Consider the following 14,519-nt stretch of genomic DNA (forward strand, 5'->3'; position numbering starts at 1 on the left):
TGACTGGTTAGCCAGAGACGGGTAAGATTCCTCAAGGGAGGAACAACCTAAGACAGGCACAGTCGCAGGGGGGCCATCAGGTGAGAATTTGGGGATCAACAGAGGTGAGGCTCAGAACCTCACCCCCCCTGCTTTGAGAGAAATCTTCTGCATCCGTGGATGTCTTGCTGCCCTTGTCTAGCCTGGATTAATACTTAGTCCATAGGCACACACCTGATCATCTGATCATCTACATTTGCCTTCTTACAGCACTAAACTATGTTTTCTACCTTTATCTTGCATCTACCTACCACTTCAGCATTTTATTAAAAATAAAAATAATAATAATAATAGGAGAAATGTGGGATCAACATATAAATCAAGTACAAAAATCAAATGAATATTCATATTTGACCTGATGGTTTATAGGTCATATTGCATGATCAAAACCGAAAGTTTCTGTGATGAATGCCCTTGTACTGTTCACCATGTAAGAATTTATTCACTCTGTAAGAATTCGTTCACCATGTAAGAACTTGTTCGTTATGCTTCAGAAGATTGGAGACTGACGAGAATTAGGCTTGAGATGGATTAATGATTGTACATTGAGCATTGACCCCCCTATACTGAATTTTATTGTTGTTAACAACCATTTGATCAATAAATATGAGAGATGCCCTCTCAAAAAAAAAAAAAAAAAAAAAAAAAAAAAAAAAAAGGTGACAAAGCTTCCCTCTGATCTTCCCAGGACACTTGCTTCTGGAGAGCTGAGTTACTGTCTACCTTCTCTGAAGCCACCATAGTTGAAGGAAACCCAAACTACCCCATGCAGAGTAATGCTGAGAGTAAGTGAACAGAAATGTCTAGCCAGCCCCAGTTATTCCAGTTCAACCACTGTGTGACCACAGCGACATGAAAGATGAGCAAGAATCACCCAGCCAAGTCCTTCCTGGACTCCTGACCCAGAAACCACAAAAGATAAGACATTAAGTTTTGGGGTGATGTGTTACACAGCACTGGATAGCAGATACCAAATTGCTTATCTTTTCTCTTTTTTTAAAATATTCTCACACATAGTCTTTCTTAAAATCAAGTTTTGGACTTGTTCATTCAAATAATTTTTATTACAGATATACTTAGATATGGATTATAGGGGTTAAAAATGCTGACCCTGGAGTCTGTCTGCTGGATTGGATCCTAGCTATCATTTATTAACCACATGATCTGAGGAAACTTAACTAAATACAGTAACATGTGATTACTTCTCCCCTTAACTCCATTTCAGCAGACATACGTTGTGTAGCAGCCATATAGTTTGTGTGGGACTGAATCTTGAACCCCATGGGAGACAGTGGTCAGTTTATGGAGCCAATCATGATAATCCCATCCCCACTGGCACATGATCACCTCAAGCCTAAACCAATCAGTTGGAACTTCTCTTGGCCACCAAGATGGGTTTGAATCGACCCAATCACAGCGAAACCAGTAAGAGCTGTGGAAGGGACTCTTTCTCCCTACATGTAAAGGAGGAAACTGGGATCCTGGTGGCTGAGGCTAGCCATCTTGTGATGCTGACAGAAGCCACCTAGAAAATGAAGTGGACACGCAGGAGGGGTTGAACCAAAGTAATTACACAGCACCTGAGCCAGAACCCTAGCCAAAACGTACCTTAAGCTCGTTTCCTCCGGACTTCTCAATTCTGTGAGTTAACAAATCTCTATTATTACTTAAGAGAGTCTGATTTGTCTTTCTGTTACTTAAGCTTTACCCCTTTGTGCCTCAGTTCCCTCCCATACAATAGAGAGATAATGTCAGTACCTTCTGCACTGAGTTGTTGAGGGGAGCAAAGGCAATAACGCATGTCAAGTTTTTAGTTAGGTGCCTGGCACAAAAACGTGAGCTTAATAAAGTAACACATATGCAAATATAAAGCTAGGACTAAAGTGAAAGGTATAGGTCTTATGCAACTACAAATTAAAAACAAAGTTATAAGTTAAATTCAAACAAGCAGCGGCACTGAAAGTATGTGGAAGTACTTGGTTATAAGGTAGTCATTCAGATGAATCAGGACATGCTAATATTAATTTTCTTATTGTATCATGTAAATTAAAACAGACAATATGAAATTCTCATCAAGAACTCATGAGTGTCCTAGAATACACACTCTTCTAACAGAAACCAAAATGTCAATTCAGTACATATCCAGGACATTCCTATTGAATGAAGGATTATAACACATGTGATTTGAGATCCTTTTTCTAGGAAAATTAAACCAGTTGAGTTTTTTGCTTTCTATGCAGAAGTCCTTCAAATTAAAATGTTACCAGTCAGGACAGAAAAAGTCTCAAAAAATGAATTTCCAAAAATCGATTGAAAAAAGTTCAGTTTCACACTACATTGCCTAACAATGGGAAACAGAGGTGTTAAAATCCTTAAATACAGTTCACTAGATTAACCATTTTAACACCACTTCCCTTAGTGAAACCTTGAGAGACATTGCCTCAGAAATAACACTGGTCCTTCAGATATTTCCACGCAGTTTCATAAGAAGGCACTACATTCAGAGAACAGCCGGACAAGCCCAACAGAGCAAAGGCAGCCCAGCTTTAACTACATGTCCATGGTTCTAGAGCCAGGAGTTATTCATGCCAAGTAAATAATGCTGATTTTGTTTATTTTATTGTCTGTGTGATATATACTGAGGCTTGAGCAGCTGAAAAAGTTTGCAAATTGTTGAGATATTTTGTATTCTTATCTACAGAGCTGCATCCCACTGTGTTCTTTTCTTTCCCCAACCACAGCTATACTTGTTATAAGAATTCTTATGGAGAAACTTCTCAGTTAAAGACATTGTAACACAGATCAGGTTTATACTTGGTGGGAGACTGACCTCACCCATCACTCACTCTTTTGTCGACATAGTAAAGTGGTGGGGGTCATTTGATTAGGAACCACTCAGCAGATCAGAGATGCTGAACTGGGTGCAAGTGAGATACTGTTTTGACAACAGGTCCTGGCTTGAGCCCACGCTGCATAAGCAGGGAGGTTCAGACGTGCCCAGTTGGATGGACTAGTAGAGCCTGCCCATTGGAAGTCTATTTGTAGGGGCCAGAGACTTTGGCAAAAAGCAGAGAGGCAGATGTGTAATCTGGGCGCTCGTTGAATTTGGGCCTCTGAGGGGTGTTCATAATTCTCTGGAGATGGAAATGTTTTGAGAAATCCCTCTTTCTGGGCTTGTTTTTTTATAGTGTAGTCCCCAGGAATGGACTCCATCAAGGTGCTTCAGGATGATGTCTGAATTCTCTGCCTATTTCCCAGGTGGCAGCCATGCCTGTTAAGATTATGGGTTGCCATAAAATAAACTACACAGGATGTAATGGATTAAAACCACAGGTATCACTCAAAATTTTGTGGGTCAGTAATCTGGGCAGGATTCATTTGGGCAATTATGCTTCTTGTGCTGTTGATTGGAGTTACTAGATACTGTTCAGCTGTGACTGGTCTGGGTCTAGAGGGTCTAAGAAGGCTCCACCCATATGCCTGGTGTCTTAATAGAAGTGTCTGGAAGGCTGGGCCCAGCTAGATCCCTTTCCTTGTCTAGAGAGTTCCAGGGCCTTTCCATGTGGTCTTTCCAACAGAATAGTTGGAATTTTTGTCTGGCAACTCAGGACTCTAAGTATCAGTGTGGAAGCTGCAATCCTTCCAAAGCCTATGCCTGAAACTGCATTAGAATTGTTTCTAGCATATATAGTGTTTGGATTAGTCACAGGCCAGCCCAAAATCAAGGAGAGTGGAAGAACACTCTACCTCTCCCAAGAGAAGTAGTCCCAAAGAAATGGCAACCATTGCAATACCCTCCTTCTGCTGAATGAGCACAGACCTGGAACCTGGACAAGACTGAGAAACAAATGAATCCTAGCTCAAGGTTACCACCATGAATGGAATGAAAAGTAGGTGGAGAGCTTGTTCCTGAGAAGCCACGGTGGTTGGCCTTGGCCAGAGCCCAGGTGTTAGAAGTCACATTCTCCTTCTATGCATCTCAGTGGGATGCTTGAAATGACCAACCACGTGCTTATCTTCATGCTGTTTTCTGTCATTCCCCACTGCTTAGCCAAATTTTCTCCAGTGGAACAGATAATGGGTCTCCCCTGGAATTCTTCACTCCCTCAGAGGCTTAATCAGTAGAACAGTTATCTAGTGTCTTCTAAAAAGCTTCACAAATAGTCAAATAAGATTTAGTGAGGGCTCATCAAAAAGGAAGATTTTTTGACCAACAAACAAAAAAAAGAAAAAGAAAAGAGGAACCTCATGTTTGAAAATATATAAATACTTGGTCAGCCTCTGCAGAGCACTTCAAAGGAAGAATGTTATGTCTAAATCAGAATCTGACCATAAAAGTCCAGGAGAGAACATGATAGTGCTTGCTTGGCAGTTCCATCTTCCTAACAGAGCTGCAACAGGCAAAGGCGGAGCTTTTTTTTTTCCAAAATGGATTATAAACACTAGTCCCTACCAACATGCTAATTTGAAAATTATTTTATTACTGTATACTTCTCAAGGCTAAATTGGAAACATCTGTCTTCCTGAGAATTAACTGGAAAAAGATTACAATTAAGGATGAAACAGAAAAATCCACTTCAATTGCCTTGTACTAAAGACAGGCACATCTGGAGATAGGAAGCATTTTTTTTGTGCACCCCATTATTTCATAATCTATAATTAAGAACATACTACAAGTACGTAATGCACCCAGACGCCTCATTAGGAAACAAGTAAATTCTTTAGGTTGTTTTTTTTTTTTTCATTTTTCCAAAAAACTTCTGGAATCAGACAAGCTCAGGCCTTACATGTTCAAATTAATCATGTTCTATTAACTCTATATCTAGATGCTCTGACTCTTCATTGGCTCCATCTTGTTACCCTGAATCACAGGGAGGCCTGTCTTTTCCCAGGGTCCCCACTCCAAGAGTCTCCAAAGTTCCCGTGGAAACTATACATGTAGCCAGATTGATCCCCAGGCTTTCTCTCTATTGGTCCCATGGGAGCTGACGGATAATCAGGGCTGCTGCCTGCAGCTCTCTAGACCCTCGCTTCCAGGGTCAACTCCCCTCTCCAGCCTTCTGCCCCGTGACTGTTATTTCTCTGTCTCCCTCATGTTCCCTCTCCCTCTCTAACTACCACTGATCTTTGGCCCCCTCACCTCCTACATCCCAAAAGCCTTCACACCTCCAACCTCTGCAGATCTCTGACCTATGGGAAATGCTCCCTGAGTCCTGGCACAACCAGCAATTTCAGAGGGACTTTCCACACCAGAGCTATTGAGCTTGTAACTTGGATTTGGTTGTTTCCATTACATGAAAGCCCTCTTCTCCCCAGATTTCACAGGCACTGGAATTTGGGGTAAGGGCTGCTGAAGGGGAAGCCACTAGTTTGAGGACTGGCTAAGTACAGCCTCACCCCATACCTGAGACCATTGTACCCTGCTCAACCAGACTGTGCTATTCAACTTGTCTATTCTTCCAGCCTTCTTTCTCATCCACTGTTGATTTCTTTTCTCAGCAGCCAAGATGTCCTTCCTAAGACTAGGGCTTCCTTTAGGGACTCTTCAATCAACAACAGCCATTAGACTTGAGTAAGAAGACCCCTGCCCTGAGCCTCATGCTTTAGAAGGCTCTACTTTGCCTTTCAAGACATGCTCCATCTCACAGGGAGGGGAGTTAATAGGATCAAGGGAACATGCTCACTCAGAGACTACAGTCTTCCATGCTCCAGGTACCCAGGATCCTAGAATCCCTGCCCAAATGGCCCCAAGATAACTTATAAAGTCTGCATACCCTCTTATTTGGGGTCTGTTCTCCCAAGGGCAGGCTGCACCTTCAGCCTGGACAGACTTGGGAGGTGGCCAAGGGGCAACTGCTTGGGGGATATTGTGGACAGAGCTTGCAATTAGGGCCTACGGTGTCCACATGCGCACATTTGAATCTTCTTGCAGTGACAGATAGACCTACATGTGCAAACAGAAGACAGACAGAACTCAGGCAGGGAATGGCTCTCCCACACTGTGATGTTCAGAAGTAGAAATCCAAGAAGTCTAAGAATTCTGAATTTGAATTTGGCCTTCCAGGTCATTACGAAAGTACATTTGTCAAAGTCGAAGGATACACTGTATCTGATAGTTTATCAGGTTGACTCATAACTTTAACATACGTGTACATATGGTTGTGGACCTCCATTGACTCTCTCACCCCGGTCCTGGCCTGTTTCCCTTGGTCAATATATGCCTGAAGTTTATCTGTGGACAAGGCTCAGCTTATTTCCTCTGAACTCCTGAATTACCACAAATCAAGGGATATAGTTGAGCATCTGCTTTAAGGGTAATAGAATATATTGTAACATCCTAACATGATACCCAAAAATTCTGTGGTTGGGGGAATTGGGTCAAGAACACCAGAGGACCTCTAGTGGGTAGTGTGGACTCATCCTCAGTCAATGGACACTGACATACCCAGAAAACTTCAGAATGGAAACCAGTGATTCTCTAGCTCCTCCAAGATTTTTCCTTCCTTAGCCAGGTGAAATCTTGGCTGTTTCTGAGACTCAGTTTTATAAGATGAAGAAAGGCCAGTTTCTCAGCCCTACTAAGTGCAGATCTGAACATCACTTCCCCTCCCTTTCAGGAAACAATCCCCTGCCCTTTCCTCCTTCCCACCAAGGGATGCAGTATAGAGACCAGATACAAAGGAGCCCCAGAGGGAGAAATGTGTTGGGCAGTGACTCACATTCAAGTCCGTGGTCCTGGGGTTTGGGTACCCTACAGACTCTGTCCTGTGTGTCATCAGCACTAGTTCCTCTGGATGAAGTGCTTGGAGACTCATAGTTAAAGGAATGACCCTTCACCTCCTTGTGTTGACGGAACTACTGGATAATCTAGGTGCCAGCACCAGGGATGCAGCAGAGAAATCAACTCCAGGGACTACATCAAGACAATATCCTATTGTTTCTCTGAAAGCTGACATGAGAAGTAATTTTGCCAGGCAAGTTGACCACCAGTCTCAATTAACACCTTCAAGAGTATGAGGCCAACTGGGAGGGACGAACCACTGGCCAAGCATCCACTCCATGCCAGACACAGTCAGGACTTCATTTGGATATCTCCTTTACTTCACAACCACCCTATGGCTGCATAGGTATCAGATGAGGTATCAGATGAGGAAACAAAGTTCAGAGAAACTGTAACAGGATGTTAAAGTTCATGTTTTGCCTGAAGCATGAACACATGCCCTATTCCAAAGAGGGGTGAGAGGCAGCAATACAAACTTTTCAAAATTGATTCATGACTCCTGGGTCCCTAAACCACAAGGAGAGAAGACAGGCAGGAGGTGTTGACAAGGACAGGTGTATGCAGGGAGTTCTCAGCATGCTGTGTCCTCTCCTTCCCATTAGGGATGCTCTTCCCCCACCTCAAGCCCAGGGAAAGGGGCTTCAGTGGGACTATTTAAAAAGCCTAATGTGTACCCGCTATAGTTTAGGGCATCAGAGGAGCAGTCCCTGACTCATGCCTGATAAGTCTAATGAGGGCAGGGTTGGTTGGTTCCTGGGTTGTGGGCAGAGGCCAGGAGAGGCTACGGCTGCACTGGGCTTGGCCTGAGCAACCTGAATATGTCCTGGTAAAGAATATGTGATGGGCCAAGGATGGCCATGAGATAAAGCTGGCAGGGGTTGTCTTAGATGCTGCTGTAAAGGGCTTCCCTAGAGGGGCAAGGTGACTCCTAATGGAAAGAGCCCAGAGGGGTACATCTAGATGCTAGGGACCACAAAGGGGTCACAAGTGACCAGCTATTACAGAAATTTGTCCACCTACATCAAGAGAAAGAAGACAAGAGGTCCGAGTTGACGGGGCTCCCCAAGAACCCACAGGGAACCCTCTAAAGAACTGCTCAGCTTTCAACACCTGCCAGGCCTGGAACACACCAATGCTACATATCTAGGTCAGTACCAGCCGAGATGACCAGAAGAGCCACAGACTCTGCCTGATCGTTCATCCATCCACAGAGCCACAAAATCAGCTGTCTGATCACCCCTCAAAATGAAGGCAGTGACTCTTCCCAAGACATGGATCGTATTTGTGCTTCAATCTGTATACATTTGTTCAATCAGTTTTTAGTACTTACAATGTACAAGACATCATGCATTTATTTTGTTTTTCTATGAACTTTTAGAAGGTTAATCTTAGAGATGCAGGAAAAGAAGTGTGTGGAGGTGAAAGCTGTCTACGCCTGTTTGCTCAGCAAGCCAGCTGTAAGGCGAGAATCTGAGTGAGTTCTGGGAGTGAGCACTTGGCATTAAACCAGCTCTCCACGGGCCTCGCCCAGAAAACACAGCTGCACGAGGGCGATGTGCAAAGGCAAGCCCTACTGGACACAGCCCTCAAGTGTTAACACATGCGACATGAGATACAAAACTTGAGCTTCCAAACTATAGACCCAAGAATCAGGGGTTTCCCAGGGGCATCGCTAAGAACACAAGAGAGTGATGTTTACATCTTAAGGCCCTTTTTCTTCTGCTGTGCATTGTACTTACTGTCATATCAGCCAGTAACTTAAAAATTAAAAGACATCCCACTGCCAGACCCTCTACTCCAAAATATAAAACTACCATTCACAGTCACCACTCAGCACACACACAGGTTCAAACATTAAAGAATGATCTCAAGCGTGGTGCTTGTGTCTCCAGCCTCATCTCTCCTGATGCCCCTGGTATTCATCCACACACACATCTCCCATTCCCTCTCTCCACCCTTCCCCTTTTCCTAGCCTCCATGGGTCAGTCATAATAAACATTTTCTCAGTTACTTAAACGCATACTTCAGCTACTCTACATACCCCCACCACCTTTGTCACAAGGAACCTCCCTTAAACCCCAAGTCTGAGTTAGGTACAAGCCCCATCACATTTAGTCTCTCTCTCTCTGCTTTAATTGTCTATTTTTGTGTGTACTTTCTAAACTATAAGTTCCATGAAAGCAAAGGAATTGGTCTTCCATGCATGTACTGAACAAATAAATATTAAGTACTCTCTCTGTGAAAGGCTCAATTCTAAGTAAGATATAGCCTAGCTCCCTGCCTAGAATAATATAGGAATCTTCCAAAAATTGGCTGACTACATGGATGGATGGATGGATAGATGAATAGGTATGACAACTAGAAATGTGTCAGTTAGGAATGTGCTACTGCAAGGAAAATAAAACCTAAACAAGAGCTTCTCATAAGAAGGCACAGGTCAGCTGTCCAAGGTGAATAGTGGTTCCACAGAGCTATCAGGGGCATCCATCTTTATTCTTAGTGTGTTTTATGACAAAAATGGTATTACCATCCTAATCCCTAGTACCTGTGAATATGATGTCACTTGGAAATACAGTCTTTCCAGATGTAATCAAGTTAAGAGACAGTCATACTGGAATACGGTGGACTCTAAATCCAACACGACTGGTTCCCATATGAGAGGAGAAGAGACACAGACCCAGAGAGAATGGCATGTTACAGCAGGGGCAGAATGGGAGTGAAGCTTCTTCAAGCCCAGGAAGGCCAAGGATTACCAGAAACACCAGAAGCTAGGAAAAAAGGAATAAGGATCCTCCCCTGGGGCCTTCAGAGGGAGGATGCCCCTGCTGACACTTTGATTTTGAAGTTCTAGCCTCTAGCACTGTCAGAGAATAAATGTCTGTTGTTTAAGCCACCCAATTTGTGGTAATTTGTTACAGCAGCCCCAGGAAACTAACAGTGTGTGACTTTCATCCTTAGACTTACAGACGTCTGTGGTCTGGTCAGGAAGGAGGAAGAAGCAGCAGATAGGTCATTCCAGTCTGGACTGCACCGTCAAGAAGCTTCCTTGAAGTCCAATCAGTGATATCAACGAACATCTCATAGACCAGGTCTGGGTCATAGTCACCCTTCAGCTGCAAGGGAGTCTGGGAAAGTGAGTCTTTTTAGACTTCAAATTCTATAGTTGAGGAAGGCATTGTAAATGACTTTGGGTTTGCCAGTCCATAAAGAGATAATCATATTAAGCATGTCATTACCCTATTCAGAGCACACCCCGATGCCATGTTCCTCCGATACATCTTTATTTAAACAAATAAACACTGCATTCATAAAAGCGGCCTCTCATAAATCATGTGTGTGTGAGAGAGAGAGAGAGACAGGTGAGAAATACCCTATTTTCTCTCTTATCTCCTTGGCCAGGGAGGGGTGAGTCCAGCGCAGAAGGCCTGCCTCATGGAGAGAGGTGCCAGCCCACCGCTGCAGCTCCTGGGCCTCTGCCTTCGGACTGCTGTTCACCCTCTGACCAAACTCGAAACAATCACTGAGCCTCAGACTAGACTATTTACAGACCAGATCAGAAGTACCTGCAACCCCTTCGTGTTTGGTTCCTACAACTTGAAATTATACAAGTAATAAATATATCACCTTAAAAATCAACAATTCAAAGATTTATAAAGTAAAAATGAAAAGTCTCCCTATACCAGAACCCCCATCACCTGCCCCCAGCCGCATGTCCCTTAGCAGATGTAACACTAATAAGTTTGTTTCTTCCAGTTCGCCTTCATCCGTGTATTTACACGCATACACCCCACGCACACACCCACACACACCATATACATGGTTGTATATTTCATAAACGGGATCACACCACCACCCTTTTGTCTCATTTTACAATATGCCTTGGTATTCCTTGTAAGGACTTTCTAGATTGATTTAACCAATTCTATGCTGGATACAGGTTGTATAGCAAGTGACGTTGAACACAGACTCAGACCAGACCCCCTGGGCTCACATCACATTACAATTCTGCCTCCTGCTAGCTGTGAGGCCTTGAATAAACTGCATCTTCACCATTTTGCCTCGGCTCTTTCATCTGTATAATGGGGATAATAAAAACACTGACAGGGTTATCATAGAGATTGAGCTCATTTACATAAAGCATTTAGACAAGCACTTCTCCCAGAGACTTAGAGAAGTACTAGCCATTATTCACAGTAATAGCAGTATCTCCAATTTTTCTATTATAGTTTAGCAAACAACTTGTAGCTAATTCTGTGTGAGCACATGTGAGCATTTCTATGAGGTAGATTTCTATTCCTAGAAGTGAAATTTCTATATTAAAAGGCAAACATTATTTTATTTAAATTTTGCTACATCCTATTAACCTGCATCTCCAAAAGGGCAAAAACACATTGAGAACATGTATTTATTTGCACCTGCACCACTACTGAAGTTATCTCTACATCTTTAGCAATTTATAGGTTGAAATGGTGTTTTGATGTTTAATTTTGCACTTCCCTGATTACCATTAAGGGTGGATATCCATTCCCAGATTTGTTTTGCCTATTTTGTCACTGGGTGGCTTTTCTTTTTCTTTTTAATCTGTATTTATTTTCTACATATCATATCATGGCTATTAACCTTTAGTGAACATACATATTATACAGATCTTCACCCAGTGAGTTGTTTGTCTATTATCAGCCTCCCACACAAAATTATCAAATATTTAGTGGTCAGTTAAGATGGCTTTTTTCTTTGGCATTTTGTGTCTTGCTTAGGAAGGTTTTTCCCATCCCAGCATATGGAAAACAGTCTTCCTTATCCAAGGATAACTGGTACCAAGGAAATGAAAAAAATGCTTGGGGTGAATTTCATCTAGTAAAATGAAATTAAATAAGTATTTTTTACATTATATCTAACAGCATTTCCATTAAAATTTGAACCATAAACTACTTTTCACAATGAATAAGAAATAAATCAGGCATTTATGGAGAGGGATAATTTTTCTGATAAAATTCTCTGATTGTGTAATAACCACTCCTTCATTCTTTACAGCACATTTTTACAAAAATATTGGCAGACATGGTCGGTTCTCCCAAGGGTTTCTTTTAATCCTTTGATGTGTAAATCAGCCCCTTTTGAAGAATCTATCCTGATTTTCTTGTAAACTCTCTCTTCTTCATTTTTTAACTGGTCTCATGCTGCCAAAGCATCATTCGCTTATAACTTTGCATGAGATCTGAGCTGAGGACAAACCAAACTTAATACTGGTGAGAAAGTAAAATCCTGGTCAGGGCATGAGGAATGTTCCAAAGTGGATGACATAATGAGCAGAAGGGCCTCCTTCTCTCACCCGAGAAATGGGCAGACGGGGGTCAAGCAGAAGGAAACCCCCACCCTCTTCCAGCTCCAGCATCCTACTGCCCAGCATCTGGCTGTCTGGAGATAGGGACTGACCCACATTAGACCAAGGTCCGAAATATACTGTATTAAAAACAACTGTGTCTGAGCCCTTGACAATGCCAGAGTTCAAGGACAGAGAGCCCTCCACCTCCAGCCTCTGGATGGGAAGGAGATCATTCCCCAGTTTTGACACCTGAAGCAAGGTGAGTGTGATGGTCAATTGTATATGTCACCAGTCTGGGCCAGATATTTGGTCAAACATTATTTTGGATGTTTCTGTGAGGGTGTTTTTTGGATGAGATTAACATTTGAATTAGCAGACTTTGTGTAAAGCAGATTGTCCTCTATAATGTAGGTGGGCCTCATCTAATCAATCGAAGGCCTAATAGAACTAAAAAACTGACCTTCCCCAAGCAAGGAGGAATCCAGCCAACAGATGGCCTTCAGACTCGCGCTGCAACCCGGGCTCTTCACTGGGTCTCCAGCCTGCCAGCCTACCCTGCAGATTTTGGACTTGCCAAGCCTCCATAATAGCATGAGCCAAGTCCTTAAAATAAATCTCCCTATATAAATATATACCTATGCTCCTGGCTCTCTTTCTCTGGAGAACTCTGACTGGTGGGGTGGGTGAGTCAGGCCAGACCTCCCTATCTGTTCACATAGGGTCAACCTGGAGAAGGGTGTGGGCGATACAGGTACATTCTCCAATCTAGCATTGCAGGCCAGGTACTTTGAGGGTCAGTGGGCACCTGGTTTGTTGTCACAAATAAAATTAATACTTCAATCCCCATTTGGGCCCCTTGACAACTGGAGTGGGGAGAAGGACCAGCTGTTAGCATGCTAGCCTTATACGTTCACCGCAGTTGGTTTCAAAAGGGATCTGAAATTCATTCAGACAGAGGTGTAAATGTCAGAAGCCTCTTTTTCCCGATGATACTTGGATTTCAAGAGGTAACAGGTTTTACTGGTTTTCTTAGTGGTTTTATTTTACTTCTTTATACTTCTATGAATCGTCCACATGTTTTTTAATTAGTAGATATTATTTATGTATTTGAAGAATAAAATTTAAAAATATAAATTAACTGTGTATCACCACCTCCTCCCCCAGAAAATCATTGTTATTTTCCCCTGTGTTTGATGCTGAGTTGACGGGCATTCTAATCTAAAGCTGGAGTTCAACCTCCTTATTTCTGCAGATTCATTTATTCATGTATTGGTTCATTTAACACATTTTTTTTTTGAGAGGGCATCTCTCATATTTATTGATCAAATGGTTGTTAACAACAATAAAATTCTGTATAGGGGACTCAATGCACAGTCATTAATCAACCCCAAGCCTATATCTCAATAGTCTCCAATCTTCTGAAGCATAACAAACAAGTTCTTACATGGTGAACAAGGTCTTACATAGTGAATAAGTTCTTACATGGTGAACAGTACAAGGGCAGTCATCACAGAAACTTTCGGTTTTGATCACGCATTATGAACTGTAAACAATCAAGTCAGACATGATTATTCGTTTGATTTTTATACTTGATTTATATGTGAATACCACATTTCTCCCTTATTATTATTTTTTTTTTAATAAAATGCCAAAGTGGTAGGTAGATGCAAGATAAAGGTAGAAAACATAGTTTAGTGCTGTAAGAGGGCAAATGTAGATGATCAGGTGTGTGCCTGTAGACTAAGTGTTAATCCAGGCTAGACAAGGGCAACAAAATATCCACGGATGCGGAAGATTTCTCTCAAAACAGGGGTGGTGAGGTTCTGAGCCTCACCTCTGTTGGTCCCCAATTTCTCACCTGATGGCCCCCCTGCGACTGTGCCTGTCTTAGGTTGTTCCTCCCTTGAGGAATCTTACCCGTCTCTGGCTAACCAGTCATCTTCCGGGGCCATACAGGGAGATGTAAAGTTGGTAAGTGAGAGAGAAGCAATATTCTTTGAAAAGGTTAGCTTTTTACTTCTTTACAGATTTATGCCCTGTGGCTTCTATGCCCAGCATTTGTCCATTTAACACATTTTTACCCAGTACCTCAGTGCTTATGTGGTCCAGGCACCATAACAGGTGCTGGGCCCTCTGGAATCAGTTTGCTCAAGGACATATTCCAGTTCTGCCCTGACTAGCTGTGCAAGCCCAGTCCAAACGGATCGACTTTTTATCATTCAGACAGTGATAAGGGAACAGCTTTGGTGGGGGAGGTAGAAGTTTCTGTCTGTTGGTTTCTATTTTCAGAGTCAAGGGGAAGTGGTCAAGCTGTCACTTGAGGAAAGCAGGAAAGATGCGAAGAAAGAGGGAAGTTACAGGGATGGAGGGTGG

The 14,519-nt window shown here is 42.6% G+C and overlaps 1 long non-coding RNA gene across 6 annotated transcripts in view; it reads left to right on the forward strand.

Moving 5' to 3' along the window:
- Positions 1-10,930, forward strand: part of LOC108391481 (uncharacterized) — a 41,931-nt gene extending 31,001 nt beyond the window's left edge. Inside the window, exons 5-8 of one of the 6 annotated variants that reach the window (XR_005055989.2) lie at positions 728-824; positions 3,228-3,372; positions 8,199-8,294; positions 9,779-10,929. This is a non-coding gene — a long non-coding RNA (uncharacterized lncRNA). Of the gene's footprint in view, positions 1-727; positions 825-3,227; positions 3,373-8,198; positions 8,295-9,778 lie in introns of all 6 variants that reach the window. The other 5 variants (XR_012126086.1, XR_005055991.2, XR_005055992.2 and 2 more) reach the window with 5 other exon arrangements.
- The last annotated feature ends 3,589 nt before the right edge of the window (positions 10,931-14,519 follow it).

The sequence above is a fragment of the Manis javanica genome, chromosome 16 (assembly GCF_040802235.1).
Source record: "Manis javanica isolate MJ-LG chromosome 16, MJ_LKY, whole genome shotgun sequence".
Lineage (NCBI taxonomy): Eukaryota > Metazoa > Chordata > Mammalia > Pholidota > Manidae > Manis > Manis javanica.